General features: G+C 41.8%; 1 protein-coding gene across 1 annotated transcript in view; it reads left to right on the forward strand.

Moving 5' to 3' along the window:
- Positions 1 to 22,460, forward strand: part of mrps18a (mitochondrial ribosomal protein S18A) — a 78,015-nt gene that overhangs the window by 16,654 nt on the left and 38,901 nt on the right. The window lies entirely within an intron of this gene.

Below are 22,460 nucleotides of genomic sequence, written 5' to 3' on the forward strand. Positions count from 1 at the left end.
ACCCCTTGGTGTAAATCAAACCAGCACATGGGTTTTTTAATTTTTTTCCCATTAATATTCACGAAGATTTGTCAATTAATAATTCTGAGCGCACAAGTTACACTGCATATTTGTAGCATTACCATAGGTGCGTGCACACAGCATTGGATATACGATAGATCTCATGAATAGTGGTGGAGAGAAAATGGCAGTGCTTTTCATTGGCATGTCGATGCAGCTAGCAAGCAGTGTATATATACTGTAACTTCAATATCAAAAGAAAGTATATTTAGGAGAGAAGACGTAAAGAATATTATTTATATACTTATAAAGTGTACACACAAATAATATATAAAACATTTATTTATTTTTTTGTGTACATCAGTTAAATGGTACAGGTATTATGGAAAGTTGAAATTCAAAGATCACAGTGCTGCAGGCCACAGAGCATGAACAGGTCATTGTCTGGGCGGTTCACTATTCGGACCTTCTGGATTTCCTAGCATTACATGAAAGACCTGGTATGATTGGCTGCTTTTTCAGCGTTACAGCCAATCAGAGGAAATCCTGAGTTTCAGTCCAATACCTTGTTTACTGTTGGCAACCAGAGTGATGTAATTCTGTGGAAAGTTGAAATTTATCCTCTTCTGCATTATTGTAAAATTTGTTATTCAGGAATTGTGCAAGCTTTCGTAAGAACAGTAATGTATTCTATAACTTTTCCTGCTTCTAATCATGTATTACATATGAAAATCCATAAAACTTGATGTCCGTGGAAACGGGTTTTAAAATTGTTGGTAGACGCACGTGATATTGTAAACAAACAGTGATAAATCATGCAAATAAGGCCCGACAACACATTGCTCATTCAGGCAATTGTCATGCAACAGGTTAAGTAGTAATAAATTTGAGCTGGAATTTCTCTACCCTGCAAATACACGGGGCACATTCCGAGTACCTTCTCCTGTAGCTGTTGCCAAAGTGAACTTGGTGTTCATCTTCACCATCCTTAAAAGTCCACCAGTACAAGTGTCAGGTGCAGACCTCCAAGTGACCTGCATCTGGCGGTTCAGACCCACAAAATTATATCCAAACCAGCTGACCCGCCAAGACGTGAAAAACCCCGCATCTGATAAATCTGGAGAGTAGTGGCAGTGATTTGTCAGGATTTATCAAAGCTTAAACTTGCTAATAAATCAGCCCCGTCAATCACTGCTGGCAGCTGGCGATTTTGCCGCCTATAACTGCTCCATCCAAGGTAATTCACACTAGACAAGTCTTGCAGTGACTGCTGTTCGCATATAACAAATTATGTATGGAAAATGGACCATGTCTTTCTGATTTTCTTGAGACCTAGGACGAGTTTTAGAGTGATAATGGACAAACAAGCAATGCTTTGTGATACAAATACAGTGGTGCTTGAAAGTTTGTGAACCCTTTAGAATTTTTTATATTTCTGCATAAATATGACCTAAAACATCAGATTTTGGGCGGCACGGTGGTGTAGTGGTTAGCGCTGTCGTCTCACAGCAAGAAGGTCCGGGTTCGAGCCCTGTGGCCGGCGAGGGCCTTTCTGTGCGGAGTTTGCATGTTCTTCCCGTGTCCGTGTGGGTTTCCTCCGGGTGCTCCAGTTTCCCCCACAATCCAAAGGCATGCAGGTTAGGTTAACTGGTGACTCTAAATTGACCGTATGTGTGAATGTGAGTGTGAATGGTTCTGTGTCTGTGTCAGCCCTGTGGTGACCTGGCGACTTGTCCAGGGTGTACCCCGCCTTTCGCCCGTAGTCAGCTGGGATAGGCTCCAGCTTGCCTGCGACCCTGTAGAACAGGATAAAGTGGCTAGAGATAATGAGATGAGAACATCAGATTTTCACACAAGTCCTAAAAGTAGATAAAGACAACCCAGTTAAACAAATGAGACAAAAATATTGTACTTGGTCATTTATTTATTGAGGAAACTGAGCCAATGTTACATATCTGTGAGTGGCAAAAGTATGTGAACCTCTAGGATTAGCAGTTAATTTGAAGGTGAAATTAGTCAGGTGTTTCCAATCAATGGGATGACAATCAGGTGTGAGTGGGCATCCTGTTTTATTTAAAGAACAGGGATCTATCAAAGTCTGATCTTCACAACACATGTTTGTGGAAGTGTGTCATGGCTTGCACAAAGGAGATCTCTGAGGACCTCAGAAAAAGCGTTATTGATGCTCATCAGGCTGGAAAAGATTACAAAACCATCTCTAAAGAGTTTGGACTCCATTAATCCGCAGCCAGACAGATTCTATACAAATGGAGGAAATTCAAGACCATTGTTACCCTCCCCAGTAATGGTCGACCAACAAAGATCATTCCAAGAGCAAGGTGTGTAATAGTCGGTGAGGTCACAAAGGACCCCAGGGTAACTTCTAAGCAACCGAAGGCCTCTCTCACGGTTAATGTTCATGAGAACACTGAACAACAATGGTGTGCATGGCAGGGTTGCAAGGAGAAAGCCACTGCTCTCCCAAAAGAACATTGCTGCTCATTTGCAGTTTGCTAAAGCTCATGTGGACAAGCCAAGAAGACTATTGGAAAAATCTTTTGTGGATGGATGAGACCAAAATAGAACTTTTTGGTTTAAATGAGAAGCGTTATGTTTGGAAAAAGGAAAACACTGCATTCCAGCATAAGAACCTTATCCCATCTGTGAAACATGGTGGTGGTCGTATCATGGTTTGGGCCTGTCTTGCTGCATCTGGGTCAGGACAGCATGCCGTCATTGCTGGAGCAATGAATTCTGAATTATAGCAGTAAATTCTAAAGGAAAATGTCAGGACATCTGTCCATGAACTGAATCTCAAGAGAAGGTGGGTCATGCAGCAACACAATGACCCTACGCACACATCGTTCTATCAAAGAATGGTTAAAGAAGAATTAAGTTAATGTTTTGGAATGGCCAAGTCAAAGTCCTGACCTTAATCCAATCGTAATATTGATGAAGGACCTGAAGTGAGCAGTTCATATGAGGAAACCCACCAACATCCCAGAGTTGAAACTGTTCTGTATGGAGGAATGGGCTAAAATTCCTCCAAGCTGGTGTGCAGGACTGATCAACTGTTCCCAGAAATGTTTAGTTGCAGTTATTGCTGCACAAGGGGTTCACACCAGATACTGAAAGCAAAGGTTCACATACTTTTGCCACTCAGATATGTAATATTGGATCGTTTTCCTCCAATAAATAAATTACCAAGTATATTTTTCTCATTCGTTTAACTGGGTTCTCTTTATCTACTTTTAGGACTTGTGTGAAAATCTGATTGTTTTAGGTCATATTTATGCAGAAATATAGGAAATTATAAAGGGTTCACAAACTTTCAAGCACCACTGTATATGAGCCCACAAGTATAATAAGGGAGAGCAGGGAGACTTGGGACTGAGGAGACTTGGTGCAGGTTGTATTCCTGTAAATTAATTTCAACCAGTCAGGTTTTAGTTTACGTCAGAAGTTAGATGTTCCCTCCTTCCTTTGGAGCCACAAAGTTGGACACTGCTTTAAGGTTTGTACAGTTAAATATTTTTATGAAGCAAAACTTGTATTTTCTGCTTCGCTTCCACCTCCGTTCTCTTGTATAATATATGCTGGTGAATTTGGGATTGGTTAGGAATTAAAATATGTAACCAAGTTACCATATGTAGTACTCCGGGCTCGATATTAGTGGTAGTTTGATTGGACAGGGCAACTAAATGATTGGTCTGGACAAGTCAAATCTGCATCTGCTTATCCAACAGGACTCGTTGAATTATTCCCAACTCTCCCGGAACTTCCAGGAGTCTCTCGCATATTGATATCGACTCCCTGAGCGCGCACAAGCACATGCTGATTTGCTCAGGTTTCTTTGTGGGTGGGCTTTACATCTTCTCTCCGAGAGAGAGCAGGCATCCTGATTGGTCTACTAAACAAGACAGAGCAATCAGGATGCGCTCTCTCTCTCTCTCTCTCTCTCTGGGACAGAAGATGTAAAGCCCACCCACAAAGAAACCTGATTGATCTACTGGAGCAAGACAGCAATCAGCATGCACTCTCTCTGAGAGCAGATATCAATATGCGAGAGACTCCTGGAACTTCCGGGAGAGTTGGGAATAATTCAGCTTGTCCGACAGGACAAGCAGATGTGGATTTGACTTGTCCAGACCAATCATTTAGTTGTCCCGTCCCGTCGGGACTACCGCTAATGTTGAGCCTTGAGTACTATCTATGGCAGGGGTCGGCAACCTTTTTGCCATGTAGTGCCAATTAGAAATTTTCTTGTTAGTTAGTGTGCTATTCAAATAGGTGTTGTTAACTCTGTGTAATTAGACGCCACACATTTTAGGCAGATATGGATATTTAATGCATTGAGCAAATGTAAAACACCATTGCACTTGTTTTATGCCATTAACCTCACACACAAGGTTTAAGACCCCCCCCCCCCCCCCCATTGGATAACAACATTGCAAGCAGCTTATACAAATTCACAAAATAACATCCAAAATCTTTCAGTAGGTAACAAGCCCAAGTTATTCACAATAAAGCTGTAGCAGCCTAATGGAAATGGAACTGATGAATAATAAAACTACAGAAAAAAATTAAATAATAAGTGTCAGAGAACATTGACAAGTAGCCTACATAAAGTGGTTTAACAATAAACTGCAAATTTGAAGTAGCCTTGTTACAAAATAAATGTTTTGCCCATCAGTCAATGTGATCCCTGGCCCTGCTTCCCCTTACTTAGCTCCGAGATGTGGGGATGGCAGTTGGTCACTTTGAGTTGGACGCATGCTTCCGAATGGCCCGTTGTCAGATGACTTCGGGAGGGGCAAAGTACATTCTTCATGTGTGAAAATATCTGTTCACACGGATATGTTGATCCGAACACTGACAATAAAGCTGGTGCGATATTGCGAAGACGGTTGAACTTTTCGGGTAAAGATGCCCAGCAGGATTCATTGGCTTTAAACAGCAGAGCTCCTCTCTCACAGTCACATCACACTATCTTGCCATCACTGCCAAACGTGCCACATCATTCACATCTACGCTTTCGTCAAGCGCAATGCTAAATACCGCTGCATCTTTTATGCCAGTTGTTTGCTGCACCCTTACGTTTTCTGCCATTTCACCAATTCATCGCTCAACAGTTCTGGCTGATACGGGGATGTCTTTTATTCTTGATTTTATTGTCTCTTTATTTGGCAGCCCCTCAAAAAGACTATCCGAGCCGGAGAGAAAGGCCTCCTTAATGTATTCACCGTCTGTGAATGGCTTTCCATGTTTAGCTATGCAGTGAGAAATTATATAGCGAGCTTCAGTGGCATTGTTTTTAGCTGAGGTAAAGACTGTTAAAGTGTGGGCTTGCTTCCCATACCTGCACACTGCGCGTGAGATTGATTCGTCCCTATCTGCCTGATCTTTGAAAGTCTTTTCGTGCTTTGCCTCGAAATGACGTTTAACACTGGATGTTTGAGACACAACAGTTTCAAAACACAACGTGCACACAGCACGGTCCCTCTGAGAAACGAACCCATATTCTTTGGTCCACGAGGAGAGGAAAGCCCGAACTGTTGGCTTCTTTGCTATCTTAGCACAACTGCTGCATCAAGTGGGCCCGTCTCGTGAAAAATATGGGGAGGGGGAAGTGTTGCCAGATTGGGCGGGTTTAAGTGCATTTTGGCGAGTTTTGAACATATTTTGGGCTGGAAAACATCAGCAGTATCTGGCAACACTGGGAGGGGGGCGCTATATTGTTGTGTAGTCATGCTAAAAGAGCAGGCTCGCCATGCAACAGCCAATAACAGTTCAAGATGACGTTTGAACATTTTTAATGTGTTGAATAATTAGGTTTGTGTATCATCGTCAGTGTGCCACTGGAAATTCCTCGGTGTGCCAGTTGTGGCACGCGTGCCTAGGGTTGCCGACCCCTGATCTATGGTAACTTGAGGCTACATATTTTAATTCCTAACCAATTCCAAATTCATAAATAAAAACGGCAGGCTGAATTAATAGCAATAATGGGTTGCGCAAGGCACAAACGGACTAAATTGGGCAGGACAAGATCAGAAACCAAAACACAGAAATGAGAGCCAGTAACCAGGAAGACAGTACAATAACAACGGCTTAGTAATGGTGATGACACAATACTTCGCACCGTGTAGATGTTGGCAGTGTCCTTTTATGCACACACTGATTGAATCCAGGGCAGGTGCTTGTCGTTAGAGGTGTGCGCCGTTGAGAGCGTGTGTGTGTGTGTGTGAGAGAGAGAGTCCGTTGTGTGCGCCAATGCACTTTCCTTTCATTGAACTAGTAAATATATAGTAATAAAAGGATTATGGTTGGGAGAAGTGAAAAATCTTGCTGCTTGTCTGACTGGACAAGTGGATTAAAAAGTTAAAGTTGAATCCTGGTATTATTTATTAAAGGCAGACTGACTTTTTCAGATTTTTCAGGTTTCGGTCATAAAAAGAATTTTCCCTAACACTGTTATTTTTGTTTAGTGGACCGAAAGCTACTGATTTCGAATCACAGACTTCAAATTTAATTATTATAATTAACACACACGCATGTTATTTCTTGCTTCACCGTGACGCAGTACAAGGGACTACGTCATGCATCACATGGTGGGCTTTCCCTATTCGCGCAAGCCTTTGTGGGATACAAATTTAAACAGGAGAGGAGAATGGAGGATGCGAATGACATGTGAAAGGCTGACGACAGTAATGGAAAGTGAGAAGAAAAAGATGTTAAGGAAATGCAGGGCCAAACTAATAAATATCGGTGGTCAGCAAGCATCTTGGCGTGATCAGCTGTTCGTTTAGCGATAGAATGATGTAACTGTCAGTGCACAGTCAAGGTAAACCAGTAGGTGGCAGTAATGCAATACTGGATGCCAGCTGCTGTCAAATCCAAGAGAAGACGAGGATTCCTAAAGGTAAATATGTACACCGGACTTCCCTGTCTGCTTGACTGCGTGAAGCGAGCGATTTCATGCACATTATTTGCTAGGGAATCCTCTCAAATTAAATAACTTGCCAGCCACAGAATGGCGTGGTAGGGTTTTTATATATATATATATATATATATATATATATATATATATATATATATATATATATATATATACACACACACACTAGTGCATCTCAGAAAATTAGAATATTGTGAAAAAGTTCAATATTTTCCATCAGTTATTTAAGAAAGTGAAAGTTTTATATATTATAGACTCATTACACAAACTAAAATGTTTCAAGCATTTTTCTATTTTAATTTTAATCAGTATGGCATACAGTACAAAATAAAAAAAAAAAAGCCATCTCAAAATATTAAAATATTTCATTTCGAGTTGAGTAAAACAGTATGAACACAGTGTATTTCTCGGTCTAATTCAGTACACACAACCACAATCATGGGGAAGACTGCTGACTTGACTGTTGTCCAGAAGATGGTCACTGATGCCCTCCACGAGGAGGGTAAGCCACAAAAGGTCATTGCTGAAAAGGGTGGCTGGAAAAGGTGCACAAGCAACAGGGATGGCTGCGGTCTTGAGAGGATTGTCAAGAAAAGTTGATTCAAGAACTTGGGAGAGCTTCACAAGGAGTGGACTGAGGCTAGTGTCAGTGTATCAAGACCCATCACGAACAGACATCTTCAAGAAAGGGGATACAACTTTCGCATTCCTAATATCAAGCTACTCCTGAGCCAGAGACGATGTCAGAAGTGTCTTATCTGGGCTAAGGAGAGAAAGAAATGGACTGTTGCTCAGTGGTCCAAAGTCCTCTTTTCAGATGAAAGTCTCATCTCATCTCATTATCTCTAGCCGCTTTATCCTTCTACAGGGTCGCAGGCAAGCTGGAGCCTATCCCAGCTGACTACGGGCGAAAGGCGGGGTACACCCTGGACAAGTCGCCAGGTCATCACAGGGCTGACACATACTAGACACAGACAACCATTCACACTCACATTCACACCTACGGTCAATTTAGAGTCACCAGTTAACCTAACCTGCATGTCTTTGGACTGTGGGGGAAACCGGAGCACCCGGAGGAAACCCACGCGGACACGGGGAGAACATGCAAACTCCACACAGAAAGGCCCTCGCCGGCCCCGGGGCTCGAACCCAGGACCTTCTTGCTGTGAGGCGACAGCGCTAACCACTACACCACCGTGCCGCCCTCAGATGAAAGTACATTTTGCATTTAATTTGGAAATCACGGTTCTAGAGTCTGGAGGAAGAGTGGAGAGGCACAGAATCCAAGGTGTTTGAAGCCCAGTGTGAAGTTTCCACAGTCTGTGATGATTTGGGGTGCCATGTCATCTGCTGGTGTTGGTCCACTGTATTTTATCAAGTCCAAAGTCAACACAGCCATCTACCAGAAGATTTTAGAGCACTTCATGCTTCCATCTGCTGACGAGCTTTTTGGAGATGCTGATTTCCTTTTCCAGCACGACTTAGCACCTACCCACAGTGCCAAAACTACTACCAAATGGTTTGCTGACCATGATATTATTGTGTTTGACTGGCCAGCCAACTTGCCTGACCTGAACCCCATAGAGAATCTATGGGGTATTAAGAGGAAGATGAGAAACACCCGACCCAAAAATACAAAGACGCTGAAGACCCACTATCAAAGCAACCTGGGCTTCAATAACACCTCAGCAGTGCCACAGACTGATCACCTCCATGCCACACCGCATTGATACAGTAATTCATGGTAAAGGAGCCCCAACCAAGTATTGAGTGTATGAATGAATATACTTTTCAGAAGTTGGACATTTCTGCATTGTAAATCCTTTTTTGATTGATCTTAGGGAATATTCTAATAATTTGAGATACTGGATTTCTGATTTTCATGAGCTATAAGCCATAATCATCAAAATTAAAACAAAAAAGGCTTTAAATATTTCACTTTACATGTAATGAATATAGAAGGTATGAAAGTTTACCTTTTTGAATTATGCACTCTGTGTGTGTGTGTGTGTGTGTGTGTGTGTGTGTGTGTATATATATATATATATATATATATATATATATATATATATATATATATATATATATAAAAATCTCCTTCTCACCCCTGGCGGGGGGTGGTATCCATGTCATCCTGAAGCTCGGGTCCTCTACCAGAGGCCTGGGAGTTTGAGGGTTCTGCGCAGTATCTTCGATGTTCCTAGGACTGCGCTCTTCTGGACTGAGGCTTCAGATGTTGTTCCTGGGATTTGCTGGAGCCACTCTCCCAGTTTGGGGGTTACTGCCCCAAGTGCCCCCACTACCACGGGGACCACGCAACCCTTGACCTTCCACATCCGTTCCAGCTGCTCTTTCAACCCTTGATACTTCTCAAGTTTCTCATGTTCCTTCTTCCTGATGTTGGTGTCAGCTGGGATCGCCACATCTATCACCACCACCCTCTTCTGCTCTTTGTCCACCACCACTATGTCCGGTTGGTTAGCCAGGATCTGTTTGTCAGTCTAGAAGCTGAAGTCCCACAGAACCTTGGCCCTGTTGTTCTCAGCCACCTTCTGTGGTATGGCCCATTGAGACTTGGGTATTTCTATTCCATACTGGTTGCAGATGTTCCTGTATACTATCCCAGCCACTTGGTTGTGCCTCTCCATGTATGCTGATCCAGCTAGCATCTTACACCCTGCTACTATGTGCTGGACTGTTTCAGGGGCTTCTTTGCACAGTCTGCATCTTGGGTCTGATCTACTCTGGTAGATCCTGGCCTCTATGGCTCTTGTGCTTATGGCCTGTTCTTGTGCTGCCATGATTAGTGCCTCTGTGCTGTCTGTCAGTCCTGCATTATCCAGCCACTGGTAGGATTTCTTGATATCAGCCACTTCCTCTATCTGACGGTGGTACATGCCATGTAGGGGTTTGTCCCTCCAGGTTGTCTGTTCCTCCTCCTCCTCTGCACTCTCATCAGGGTTCTGCTGCCTGAGACATTCACTTAGCAGTTCATCCTTTGGGGCCATCTTTCTGATGTATTCTCGGATTTTCGATGTTTCATCCTGGACCGTGGTCTTGACGCTCACTAGCTCTCGGCCTCCCTCTTTCCGCTTAGTGTATAGTCTCAGGGTGCTGGACTTGGGGTGGAACCCTCCATGCATGGTGAGGAGCTTTCTAGTCTTGATATCTGTGGCTTCTATCTCCTCCTTTGGCCAGTTTATGATACCAGCGGGGTATATGATGACTGGTAGTGCGTACATGTTGATGGCTCGGACCTTGTTCTTACCATTTCAGCTGACTTTTCAGGACCTGCCTTACTCTCTGGAGGTATTTGGCTGTGGTTGACTTCCTTGTGGCCTCTTCATGGTTTCCATTAGCCTGTGGGATGCCAAGGTACTTGTAGCTGTCTTGGATATCACCTATGTTGTCCTCTGGTAGGTCAATCCCCTCAGTCCGGATCATCTTGCCTCTCTTTGAGACCATCCGGCCACACTTGTCCAATCCGAATGACATCCCTATGTCATCACTGTAGATCCGGGTGGTGTGGATCAGCGAGTCTATTTCTTGCTTGTTCCTGGCATACAGCTTGATGTCCTCCATGTAGAGCAGGTGGCTGATTGTTGCCCCACTACGGAATCGGTACCCATAGCCGCTCTTCGTGGTGATCTGACTGAGGGGGTTCAGGCCTATGCAGTGTGTGTGTGTGTATATACACACACACACATACACACATACATATATATATATATATATATATATATAAAATTAGTGTGTTAAACTAGATATTACAGAAATAAACGTTTAACACTGACCAAATTTCAGAGGGAACTAAATTTCACCGATTTTATGAAATAGAAAGGCCGCTTATTTTTAAACTTCAAGTAGATACACAACCTTTTTTATTTTTAAATAAATGAGTGGATAGTATCTCCATCCTTGACCTCTTGTATGTTGCATAAATGGGATTAAAATATATATATTTTTGAGTTAAAATCGACCGCAAAGTTGGCATTCGAGCTGCCCCGCTGAGCTAGCCATGCCTGAGTGTGTGATGTCACAGCAGGAACCGGTTTTAAGGCCGAGGCCTTTGACCGCTATAGACCCAATTCATATAAATAAAAAGTTATGGTGAAAGTAAGAAATACCGTTACTGACTTGCTCAACTAAGACTGATCTGACTTCATTGATTGTGGGTTGACTCTCATTAAAACAGGATGGGTGTTATAACTTATGGAGCATACATGAACATGCATGCATTTTAACTGATGAACCGTAAAAGGCTAATTAAATAATCAGATGAACTGAGACAATCACATTCTGAAGCAAATTAAATAATCTCGTACTGGTAACTTAAACCAGGGTTTCCCATACATAGACCATTGTGTGGTACAGCGCCACACAATGGATTCCTATCGCCACACAATCAGACTCGCGATTTTGGAAGAAAAAAAAATTCCATTGCGTATCGTTTCGTTCATTCATAGTGCTCTTTCTTCTCGTTCACGCGCGTGCACAGAGAGAGAGAGAGAGACGGAGAGGTGTGTCCACAAGCCTGCCGTTGCCTGTTAGGCTAATTAAAAATAACGCAGCCTTCCCGATTCGCCTTCCGACCCCTTATTTTAAAAGGTAGCCTACGTCGTGCTCGTGATGAGCTTTATCATAGCCTTCTTGGCTTACATGAAACGGACATCCCTGAGTCAGGCTATAAACCAATTTTGATGCATACAGTAGCAGCTTGACGCGAGGAACCGGCCTTATTGCTTTATCCCGCTTAAGTTATTAATAATGGCTTGACATTCACAATAAATAAGGATTTCCCACTAGCCTATATAAAGTGTTATACTCGTGGGGATGCATAGTTGATGCTATCTGAAGCATAAAATCTGAATCAGAGATGCACCGATTGACCGGCTGTCGATTTGGAATCGGCCGATTTTCACATGATCGTCCATGACCGGTGACCGGCTGGTCGAAATTAAAATATGCCGATTTTCTGCTGATCAAAACTTGTGTATCACAGAGAGATGAAAGTGGAAATACTCGCAATTCGCAACTAAAAAGACTGCAGCTACACTGGCAGCTTGAACATGCTTTCTAGTGCGATTGTGTTGCGCTTGCGCAGAACAGTGTCAGTCCTGCGCACCTAATGAGCTCCGGCGCACGCGCCGTTAACAAAAAAAAAAATTCACTATATTTGGATATCCAAATATAGTGTTGTGGGTTTTTTTTTTTTTTTGTGCCAGATATTGGATGTGAAAAGAAGAAAATGTTTGTGGTTGTGTGAATTTCCCATTATGGAATTAATACATTAGCCTATTAGATTTGTACAAAGAGAGAGAGGGGGAAAAAATGTCTGTCTGTTTTACAACCTTGGTTACACTTGATTCCATTGGAATCTCTCTACAAATACACTTTTGACAAAGATGATAGAATGGCTATGGTATAAGTATGACTGGAAATTATTTTTGTATTTTTATACTGAATGAAGAAATGGGTTGTTCCATAAGGCATAAGTTTTCAGATCTAAATAGGCTTTTGAAAGTGTGTTCCATAGCAGTAGGCAAATGATATATGAGGGGGAAGTTGTTTTTGTGTCAGATATTGGATGGGAAAAGAAAAAATGTTTGTGTGAATTTCCTATTTCAGGAATTCATATGTTAATACCAAACAAGAAGAAAGATTTTACAAAGAATGTCTTTTTGTTTGTTTTCAACCTTTGAGGTGTTGAAAATTTATTACTGAAAATCTGGCAGAATGTTCTGTTAAAGAAAAGATAAAAAGAAAATAGTCTTTGTGTGTGCCATGAAGTGGTTTGAAAAAATGAAATCGGAATCGGCCAAAATCGGTATCGGCAGGTCACGCTCCATGGAAAATCGGAAATTGGAATCGGCCCAAAAAATTGCAATCGGTGCATCTCTAGTAAAAGCTAAACTTTTTAATTTTGGTGAGTAATTTTCATAAATTTAAAAGACAGGTTTTCCACCAACATCAAGCCCAGCGAACTAATGGCCTGCCCTATAATGTAAAGTTGGGTCGAGGAATGAAACCAGGCAGGGTTCTGGTAAAAATTGTTTTAGCTCTCTTCTCTTAAAGAACTTAAAAGAATTTAGATTGAACTGAATAATCTCAAATGCTTCTTGTAGCTTTAAAATAGTCCCAGCAGGTGCCTCTGAAGAAAAATACTGTGTGTTTGAACACCGCCCGCTGTAAACACTTTGCATACACCCCAATGACCGACTCCACTGACCGCCATGACACCACCGCGCATGATTCCCTCATCGGCACAATGGAGCACCACAAATTGCTACCTGGTCTGTGGGGAAACACTGTTAAACACACAATACAAGTTACATGTATTAATCTAAATGCAGGTAAACGTTTTTTTTTGTTTGTTTTTGTTTGTTTTTTAAATCCAAAGGAGAGTCGGAGCTTACCCGTGTTCTCACTTCTTGAAGGCCGATTTGTTTTTGAAGCAATCTGACGTTCATTCACTTTTTCCACGTAAGGGAGAGATGGCAGCAATATCCAGTTTAGAAATAAGACTCATTCACTTTTCATACTGTGTAGTCCACCATTACTGCTGGGCTCAGGCAATCACTAAAACCTGGGACGGAACAGGATGCCACCAGTTTTAGCAACAACTGCAGGGAGGTCACTGCCCGAGCGATATGCCCTGTCCCGTTCCATCCCAGGTTTTACCAACAACCCTCGGCTCACTCTGGGAGGACTGGTGCAACTGAACTTATTTTCCTATAAATAAAATAAATATTTTTCCTTTTCTTGTAGTTTTCTTTAATTGTTGGTACTGCACCAGTGTTGTTTTTGGCAGCCATTTTTGATTTAGTTTTAGTCTTGGTCTTTTGGATGAAATGCTTTATTAGTTTTAGTCGCATTTTAGTCAGTTCCATCCTTGATAGTTTTGGTCTAGTTTTAGTCGACGAAAACTAAAAGGGTTTTAGTCCAGTTTTAGTCATTCATTTTAGTCGAAAAAATAATTACTTTAAAACATTAAATTAGGCCAATACAGAGAGAGGAAATTGTAATCGAGGTTGACAGGTTGTGCATAACATACACTCAAAACAGTATCTCAAAACAAACTTGTTTCACTTGAATGTAAAAAGTATGTCAAATATTTGGGTTTAATAATTGATGACGATCTTTCTTGGAAGCCTCATATTGCTTATTTTGTTACAAATAAAATCAAAGTTGTCGGCCTTTTGGCCAAGCTTAGACATTTTATTCCATTACATACCCTTATGACATTATATCGCTCTCTGATTCAACCTTATTGGTCTTAGTTCTTGGGGACAGGCTTGTAAAACTCAAAGTATTAATCCTACAAAAACGAGCTTTAAGATTAATCCATTTTGTTGATGATAAAGTGCCCTTCCATTGTTTTCCAAAACCAGTATTTTACTAGTAAATCTTTTCTCTGAATGTATTTCTAAATTAATGTATGATGTTAATCAAAGTGCACCCTTAAACATTTGTAAATTATTTTCTTCTATTTCTAGTATCCATTCTTATAACACTCGGTCATCTTACTCCAAGAACTTATATACTCAGTATTCTCGTACAAATCTACAAAAGAACTCATTTTCCTGTTAGGGTATGGAACCAGATTCCAACTTCGATAAGATCTTCATCTAAATTGTCATTCAAGAAAAAAGTCAGACACCACCTTTTTTCTGATTTAAGTAGATATGGATATGATGTTGACATCTCTCAACTCTTTCTACATAACTTTATTTCTATATATAATTAAGAGCTTTTATTTATTTAAGTTTTAACTTGAAATATTTAATACCATGCATGAATTATCAGTATGACAAGTATACCCCTCTGTGTGTGTGTGCATGTTATTGAATATATTACTGTACCTTTTATATCGAATAACAAGTATTGTCTCCTCTTTTTTACCAAATAGTTGTTAATTTGTCAAGTATGTTTTATCTTTTTCATACATATTTAAGTATTTTATTAATTCATATAAAATATTTTTTTCTTTGTAAACATGAGTCTGCTTTGATTAGCAGTGCGCTATTTGCAGACTCGTGTAGTCTATTATGTTTATATGTAATTGAAATAAAAGATTGATTGATTGATTGATTGATTGATTGATTGATTGAAGTGTGTATGCGCTCTACATAAACACTGTCCAGTGCGCATGCTCGCTACATAAACACTGTCTAGTGCAGACATCCCAAGTCTCCCGGAAGTTCCGGGAGTCTCCTGCAAATTGACAGTGGCTCCCTGAGTCCTGCAAATTGGAGAATGTCTCCCGGAATCTAGAGCAAGCGAGCAAGAGCGTGCACGCGAAACATTAATGTCTGCATCGCGCATATGACGGAGTGCGTGAGGGAGAGCGAGAGAGAGTCTGCGTGTGTGCCTGTTCATGTAGTGCATGCTAGACAAAGAGTATCCTGATTGGTTTACAGACATCCAAACTCATTTCAGGGAGGTGTCGTGACACCCCCCAGCTGATGGGGGGGAAAAAAGTCATGCGTCACAACACCTTCTTGAAATGAGTTTGGATGTCTGTAAACCAATCAGGATGCTCTTTGTCTAGCATGTGCTACATGAGCAGGCACACACGCAGACACACTCTCGCTCTCCCTCGCGCACTCCGTCATATGCGCGATGCAGACATTAATGTTTCGCGTGCACGCTCTTGCTCGCACATGTGCCGTTGGAGGAAACGCCATGCATTTTGATAGTCCTATAGCCAACCCACTAACATTTTCGTCTCATCAACGAGAACAACAGATACGTCTCGTCATATTTTCGTGATCAAAGAGTTATGTTTAGCTCGTCACTGTCTCGTTTTAATCATAAAAAGGTGCGTTAACAATCATTTCATCATCGTTAACGAAAACAACACTGTACTGCACCCTCTTTCAATATGGGCTTATAGCCAGCGTTCCTCGACAAATCAGAGGTCTCGTACAAGTCTTCAGTAAAATGTGCAGAGGAGAGACCACTTCATAGGTGCCCAATGTGCCTGTGAACAACTCGCAAAACGCGTCCAAATCTTTGCAGTTTGAACATTCTTGGGCCATGAATGCAACATAAGTCCAACTTCTGTTGTGTTGCTGCACTGGACAAAAACACATCTACGTGGCATGGTGATAAATTGGCTCAAAATGGAGGATCGTTGTTGCAGTCAGCTCTGTGTTTTAGTATAGCGTAAGTGGCAATGAGACCGATAGACTTCCTGTTGTGACGTTACGGACGTCATTCACTCAGACCGCTACCTATATGAATCACTTTAATTGTAAAAATTACTATCTTAGATTTATTGTTAATGCTTAAAACTATTCCTGTGCCATTCTTGAGGTCTCAAGGCATATAAACAAAAGTGAGGCCATGGCTCTGCATATATGCTTTAAATTATGGGGAAAAAAACAACATTTTTAAGGATGTTTATTTTTCTCCAAATGACCAGATGGGGAGATTTGTGACAGATCATATTGCATACTTTTTTCTTGTGGTTTACAAATAATATTGTTTTAAAAATTGTGGGGGTGTACCTGCATGAGGATCATGCTTCTTTCTGATGGACTCTAGTGCATGGTAGCCGCGGGGTCTTAAGTCTTTAAAGTAGTTTTAGAATTTGAAAATCACCTTTGCATGTAACGATGAATACTAATATTTGTAGTATATTACTAAAAAATGTTTATCCGTAATGATTTTATAGAGGATTTTCTGCGATAGCCCACGAGCAAAACATCGTGCCGTGATCACGTGACCGATGACGTAGTAAATTGACAAGCTAGACAGCTCACTGCCTGTACATACTGTGACTGTGGGTGACAATTCGCGGATCTACGGATTATTTCCACTGTATACGATGGTAAAGTGTGTAGTAGTTCATTGTCTACCTATTGAAACTATTCTTTAAATTCGTTTCTTAAGACAAGGATTTTTTAAGATGTTACCTTGACAGTTTCGGCGATAAACTTCCGCCTTCTTCAAAACAGTCACCAGATGTCGAGTGGTGACGTGCCTTATCAGCTGATGTTACTCTAAGGAGGCGTGAACGTCCCGCCCAATTTAAAAAAAAAAAAAAAGACGTTCATGCCTCCTTAGAGTAACATCAGCTGATAAGGCACGTCACCACTCGACATCTGGTGACTGTTTTGAAGAAGGCGGAAGTTTATCACCGAAACTGTCAAGGTAACATCTTAAAAAATCCTTGTTTTAAGAAACAAATTTAAAGAATAGTTTCAATAGGTAGACATAATGAACTTTCACTAGAGAACCGGGATGAGGAAGCGTACGCGCTGTCACACACCTGGAGTGCCGTCCTGGAGGAGCGACCTGACAGCAGGAGGCGTGAACTACCTGTCAAATTGGGCAGGACGTTCACGCCTCCTTAGAGTAACATCAGCTGATAAGGCACGTCACCACTCGACATCTCGTGACTGTTTTGAAGAAGGCGGAAGTTTATCGCCGAAACTGTCAAGGTAACATCTTAAAAAATCCTTGTCTTAAGAAACGAATTTAAAGAATGGTAAAAAAAAAGTGTGTTGCATACAGCTGTTCTAAAACCAACAAAGACGGAGTATCTCTGCATCAGTTCCCTGATCCTGATAAGAATAATGGATACGATCTCGCTGAGTGGAACCGGCAAGTAAAGCGGACGAGGGCAGACTGGTGCTAGTTGAAGGCTAGTGCACATATTTTATGCTGGTGAGTGTAAAGGGAAAAGTGGTTTTTATAGTCTATGGGAGAATCTTGAGGCGTGCTTTGAACGAGCTTCTCGAACCTTTAGGACAATTAAAGGGTTCTTTAACTAAACAAGAACTAGACGATCCCTGGACGAGTTCCTGCTTTGCACTTCTACGATACAGCCGTGACTGTCCCCATTCAGGCCCGCATTTTTCTTCTCCCCAAGCTCCGAACGCACACAAAGCAGACTTTGACAGCTGCAGTCATTTCCGTGTTGTTGGAAAGGCCGCTTGAACGCCATCGGTTCGCCCCAAATATACTGCCGATCACAACGCGCATTTCGGCCCAGACCTCTGATTTAGTAGAAAAAATGTTGTGCATCGACTCACCTCGACTGGAACACGATTCACTTTCGTCTTCAGACGCAATTTCGTCTGAATAATCGCTGTCTGATTCACTCATTTCGCTTGTGTTTATACTGGATGCTGCCATCCTGGTCAATTTACTACGTCATCGGTCACGTGACTCCCGACTGGGATTTCCAGGAAATGCTTCCCAGAAGCTCAGTTTTGTTGCTCAAATACACCCCTTTGATGGGGAAATTTTTTTTTTTTTAATTTGCATACATTGAATATACACTCACCGGCCACTTTATTAGGTACACCTGTCCAACTGCTCGTTAACACTTAATTTCTAATCAGCCAATCACATGGCGGCAACTCAGTGCATTTAGGCATGTAGACATGGTCAAGACAATCTCCTGCAGTTCAAACCGAGCATCAGTATGGGGAAGAAAGGTGATTTGAGTGACTTTGAACGTGGCATGGTTGTTGGTGCCAGAAGGGCTGGTCTGAGTATTTCAGAAACTGCTGATCTACTGGGATTTTCACGCACAACCATCTCTAGGGTTTACAGAGAATGGTACGAAAAAGAAAAAATATCCAGTGAGCGGCAGTTCTGTGGGCGGAAATGCCTTGTTGATGCCAGAGGTCAGAGGAGAATGGCCAGACTGGTTCGAGCTGATAGAAAGGCAACAGTGACTCAAATAACCACCCGTTACAACCAAGGTAGGCAGAAGAGCATCTCTGAACGCACAGTACGTCGAACTTTGAGGCAGATGGGCTACAGCAGCAGAAGACCACGCCGGGTGCCACTCCTTTCAGCTAAGAACAGGAAACTGAGGCTACAATTTGCACAAGCTCATCGAAATTGGACAATAGAAGATTGGAAAAACGTTGCCTGGTCTGATGAGTCTCGATTTCTGCTGCGACATTCGAATGGTAGGGTCAGAATTTGGCGTCAACAACATGAAAGCATGGATCCATCCTGCCTTGTATCAACGGTTCAGGCTGGTGGTGGTGGTGTAATGGTGTGGGGAATATTTTCTTGGCACTCTTTGGGCCCCTTGGTACCAATTGAGCATCGTTGCAACGCCACAGCCTACCTGAGTATTGTTGCTGACCATGTCCATCCCTTTATGACCACAATGTACCCAACTTCTGATGGCTACTTTCAGCAGGATAATGCGCCATGTCATAAAGCTGGAATCATCTCAGACTGGTTTCTTGAACATGACAATGAGTTCACTGTACTCAAATGGCCTCCACAGTCACCAGATCTCAATCCAATAGAGCATCTTTGGGATGTGGTGGAACGGGAGATTCGCATCATGGATGTGCAGCCGACAAATCTGCGCCAACTGTGTGATGCCATCATGTCAATATGGACCAAACTCTCTGAGGAATGCTTCCAGCACCTTGTTGAATCTATGCCACGAAGAATTGAGGCAGTTCTGAAGGCAAAAGGGGGTCCAACCCGTTACTAGCATGGTGTACCTAATAAAGTGGCCGGTGAGTGTATACCCTTATACTACCTTTTCATCAATAGTGGGTTCTAAAATTCTAGAACTACTTTAAATTTAATATTCCAAAATTAAGGCCTTAAAAAGTCTTAAATTGCTTTGCCCAAGTCTTAATTTTTTAAACAAAGGTCTTAAATTTACTCATACTATTCTACAATGTGAAAATGTGGGTTTTGCGTAACATCAGTGAATTTCTTGGAGTATGCGCAAAGAAACAATATTGATATGGCGCAATCGTTGGAGTCCGTGGTGGAGAGGAGACTCCGCGAATCGCAGCATGGGGAAGTGTCGTTTTAATCAGCAGTGGCTTTCAGATGAAAGATATCGTGATTGGGTGAGGGAGGTTCCTGGAAGCGACGTTGAAGCAAGATGCTGTGTTTGTCAAAAGACCTTCAAGTTGTCCACCATAGGTCATTTCGCTTTAGAGTCTCACATGAAGAGCTCAAAGCACATTGCATCTGCCCTCCACCACCACCAGCCCATCGCTCAGTTCTGCACGGTTCAACCTCCGAATGCACCTGGAGTTGGCACTAGCACCACTGTCGAATGTCAGCAGCATCAGCCAAGCCAGACATCATCGGCAAGGCTAGCCAACAGCACAAGGGCCGAGCAGTGGCATGATGGGTGTCGGTGGAACCCCGACACTTCGGGCAGAGGTGCTCTGGATTTTAAAAACAATTACAGAACACCACTCGTACAGCTCGAATGAGGGCATAAGCGAACTCTTTAAGGCTATGTTCCCAGACTCGGAAGTCGCTACAACATTCTCCTATGGAAAAAACAAAACGTTACATAAAATTTGGTCTTGCTTGTCTTGAATGTGAAGATTTGACCAGCAATGCACGTAATGACTTAAGTATATAACTTTTTATAATAAGTATTTTTACTTGAAACATTTGTCATTATTGGGAATTTGATCTGGTGTTCTACAACCGCATAATGGGTGCAATGTACAGTAGGTCTTAATTCTCATTTAAGTGGTCTTAAGATGTTTTTAAAGACCTTTTTTAAATTTATGGTGGTCAAACCTGGGGAAACCCTGTAGTGCAGGCCTTTTAAAAGGATAGTTCGGGATTTTTGACATGAATCTGTATGGCATCCCCATCAATAGTCTCGTGCAAACACACTGACTTACCCCTGACAGCATCCTGTTAGTCCAGTTTTGGTCCAGACGAAAGTAGTCCGGCAAGTTTGTTGGGGTCACGAAAGTAAAACGTTTTTTGTCTCAAAACAGTGTGTTCAAAAGAGTGATATATTTGCATCACAAAACTGTTGCCAAATAAAAAGTCAGACCTCGAAATCGCTTGGCACTATTTTCTCTCCCTCTGTATCACTGCGCGCTGCCGCCAGGTGACAGCCACGTTCATTGTTTACTAGTGATGGGAATTTCGGCTCTTTTTCGGGAGCCGGCTCTTTCGGCTCCCAAACGGCTCCTGAGATTTTATTTTTGATTTAAAGGAATACGCCACCCCCAGATGAAATTGAGTTAGTCCCTGCAGTCCCTAGAGTTGGATGAGTGAGCCAAAGCATTTTGTAGCCGACCCAGCCATTGTCCTGATCTATAAACGCCCAGCTTAGCTTAGCGTAGTCGCTGTAATCCGGTGTGTCCAGCTAGCATTGTCGTTGCAAAAGTGAATTAAATAACTCAAGATTTTTTATAATTATTTCTCATGACTTGTACAGTCACATCGAGTACACATATCAATGCAAATTAACACGAAGGGATTTACTAGACCAATTTATATCTGGAACTATTTTCAGCCACAGCACAGGCAAAGCACCGCTGCAGGCGAAAAGACACCGCGCAGCGCCTGAAAACCCGTTTTCAGGCGCTGCGCGGTGTCTTTGCGCCTTCCTTTTCCTACCTATTCCTTTAATTGCTGCAATTAACTAGTTAATTCTGATTCTATTTCTCCTCTCAGTTATAATCTGTCTTGCTTTTGAAAAGATCCTCTCTGGGGGGACAGATGCTGCCACTATACACATCCTCCGTGCCATCACGTGTGTAAGCCGTGGATAGAGTGCAGCCTTGGTCTCCCACCAGCTTAGTGGGTCTGCGTTTTGCTGTCACCTGGCAGCAGCGCGCAGTGATAAGAAGGGAGAGAAAATGGTGCCAAGCGATTTCGAGGTCTGACTTTATTTGGCAACGGTTTTGTGATGCAAATATATCACTCTTTTGAACACCTACTGTTTTGAGACGAAAAACGTTTTACTTTCGTGACCCCAACAAACTTGCCGGACTACTTTCGTCTGGACCAAAACTGGACAAGAACTGGACTCGCAGGATGCTGTCAGGGGTAAGTCAGTGTGTTCGCACGACACTATTGATGGGGATGCCATACAGATTCATGTCAAAAATCCCGAACTATCCCTTTAAATAGGCGAACGTCTGTAATGATCTTAGACTAATGTATGATTTATCAAATGTTGGGGTCGTCTTGTCAAAATAAACACTGCTTAGTGCTGTCAGATGCTAAACATGTGCTGATATAAACTGTCAGCAGATACACAATCCACTTGCAAGTTTGATACTGATTAAAGTATCAGTATCATGTCAGATGTCAAACACAAGCTGAAATGCTTGGAAACTTCAGTACTGTTTAAAAAAAAATAATAAAAAATTGCCGTCGTTGATCAATTGCTGTGTGACCTCAGCCTCTGACATCACTTAAGGAATGGACTGGCATTTGGAAGTTGAAAACTTGAAACTTATGCAGGTTGCTGCTTGTAGAAGATAAAAAATAATTAAAATAACATTTTATCATAATGTTATTTTAACATTAAGGTAACCTTAAGATTAAAGTTATGCATTATTGTCTATATAGCAAGAGACAACTTTTACTTAAAATATTTTATTTTAATGTTAATCTTGTTGCAGTATGATGTTCAAAGCAAAGTATATACAGTAACATATTGATACATTTATCACAATATCAGAAACTTCAATCGGAGGGCACAAACAGATCTTTCAGTGAAAAATGTATTGACTTA

The sequence above is a fragment of the Neoarius graeffei genome, chromosome 21, assembly GCF_027579695.1.
Source record: "Neoarius graeffei isolate fNeoGra1 chromosome 21, fNeoGra1.pri, whole genome shotgun sequence".
NCBI lineage: Eukaryota > Metazoa > Chordata > Actinopteri > Siluriformes > Ariidae > Neoarius > Neoarius graeffei.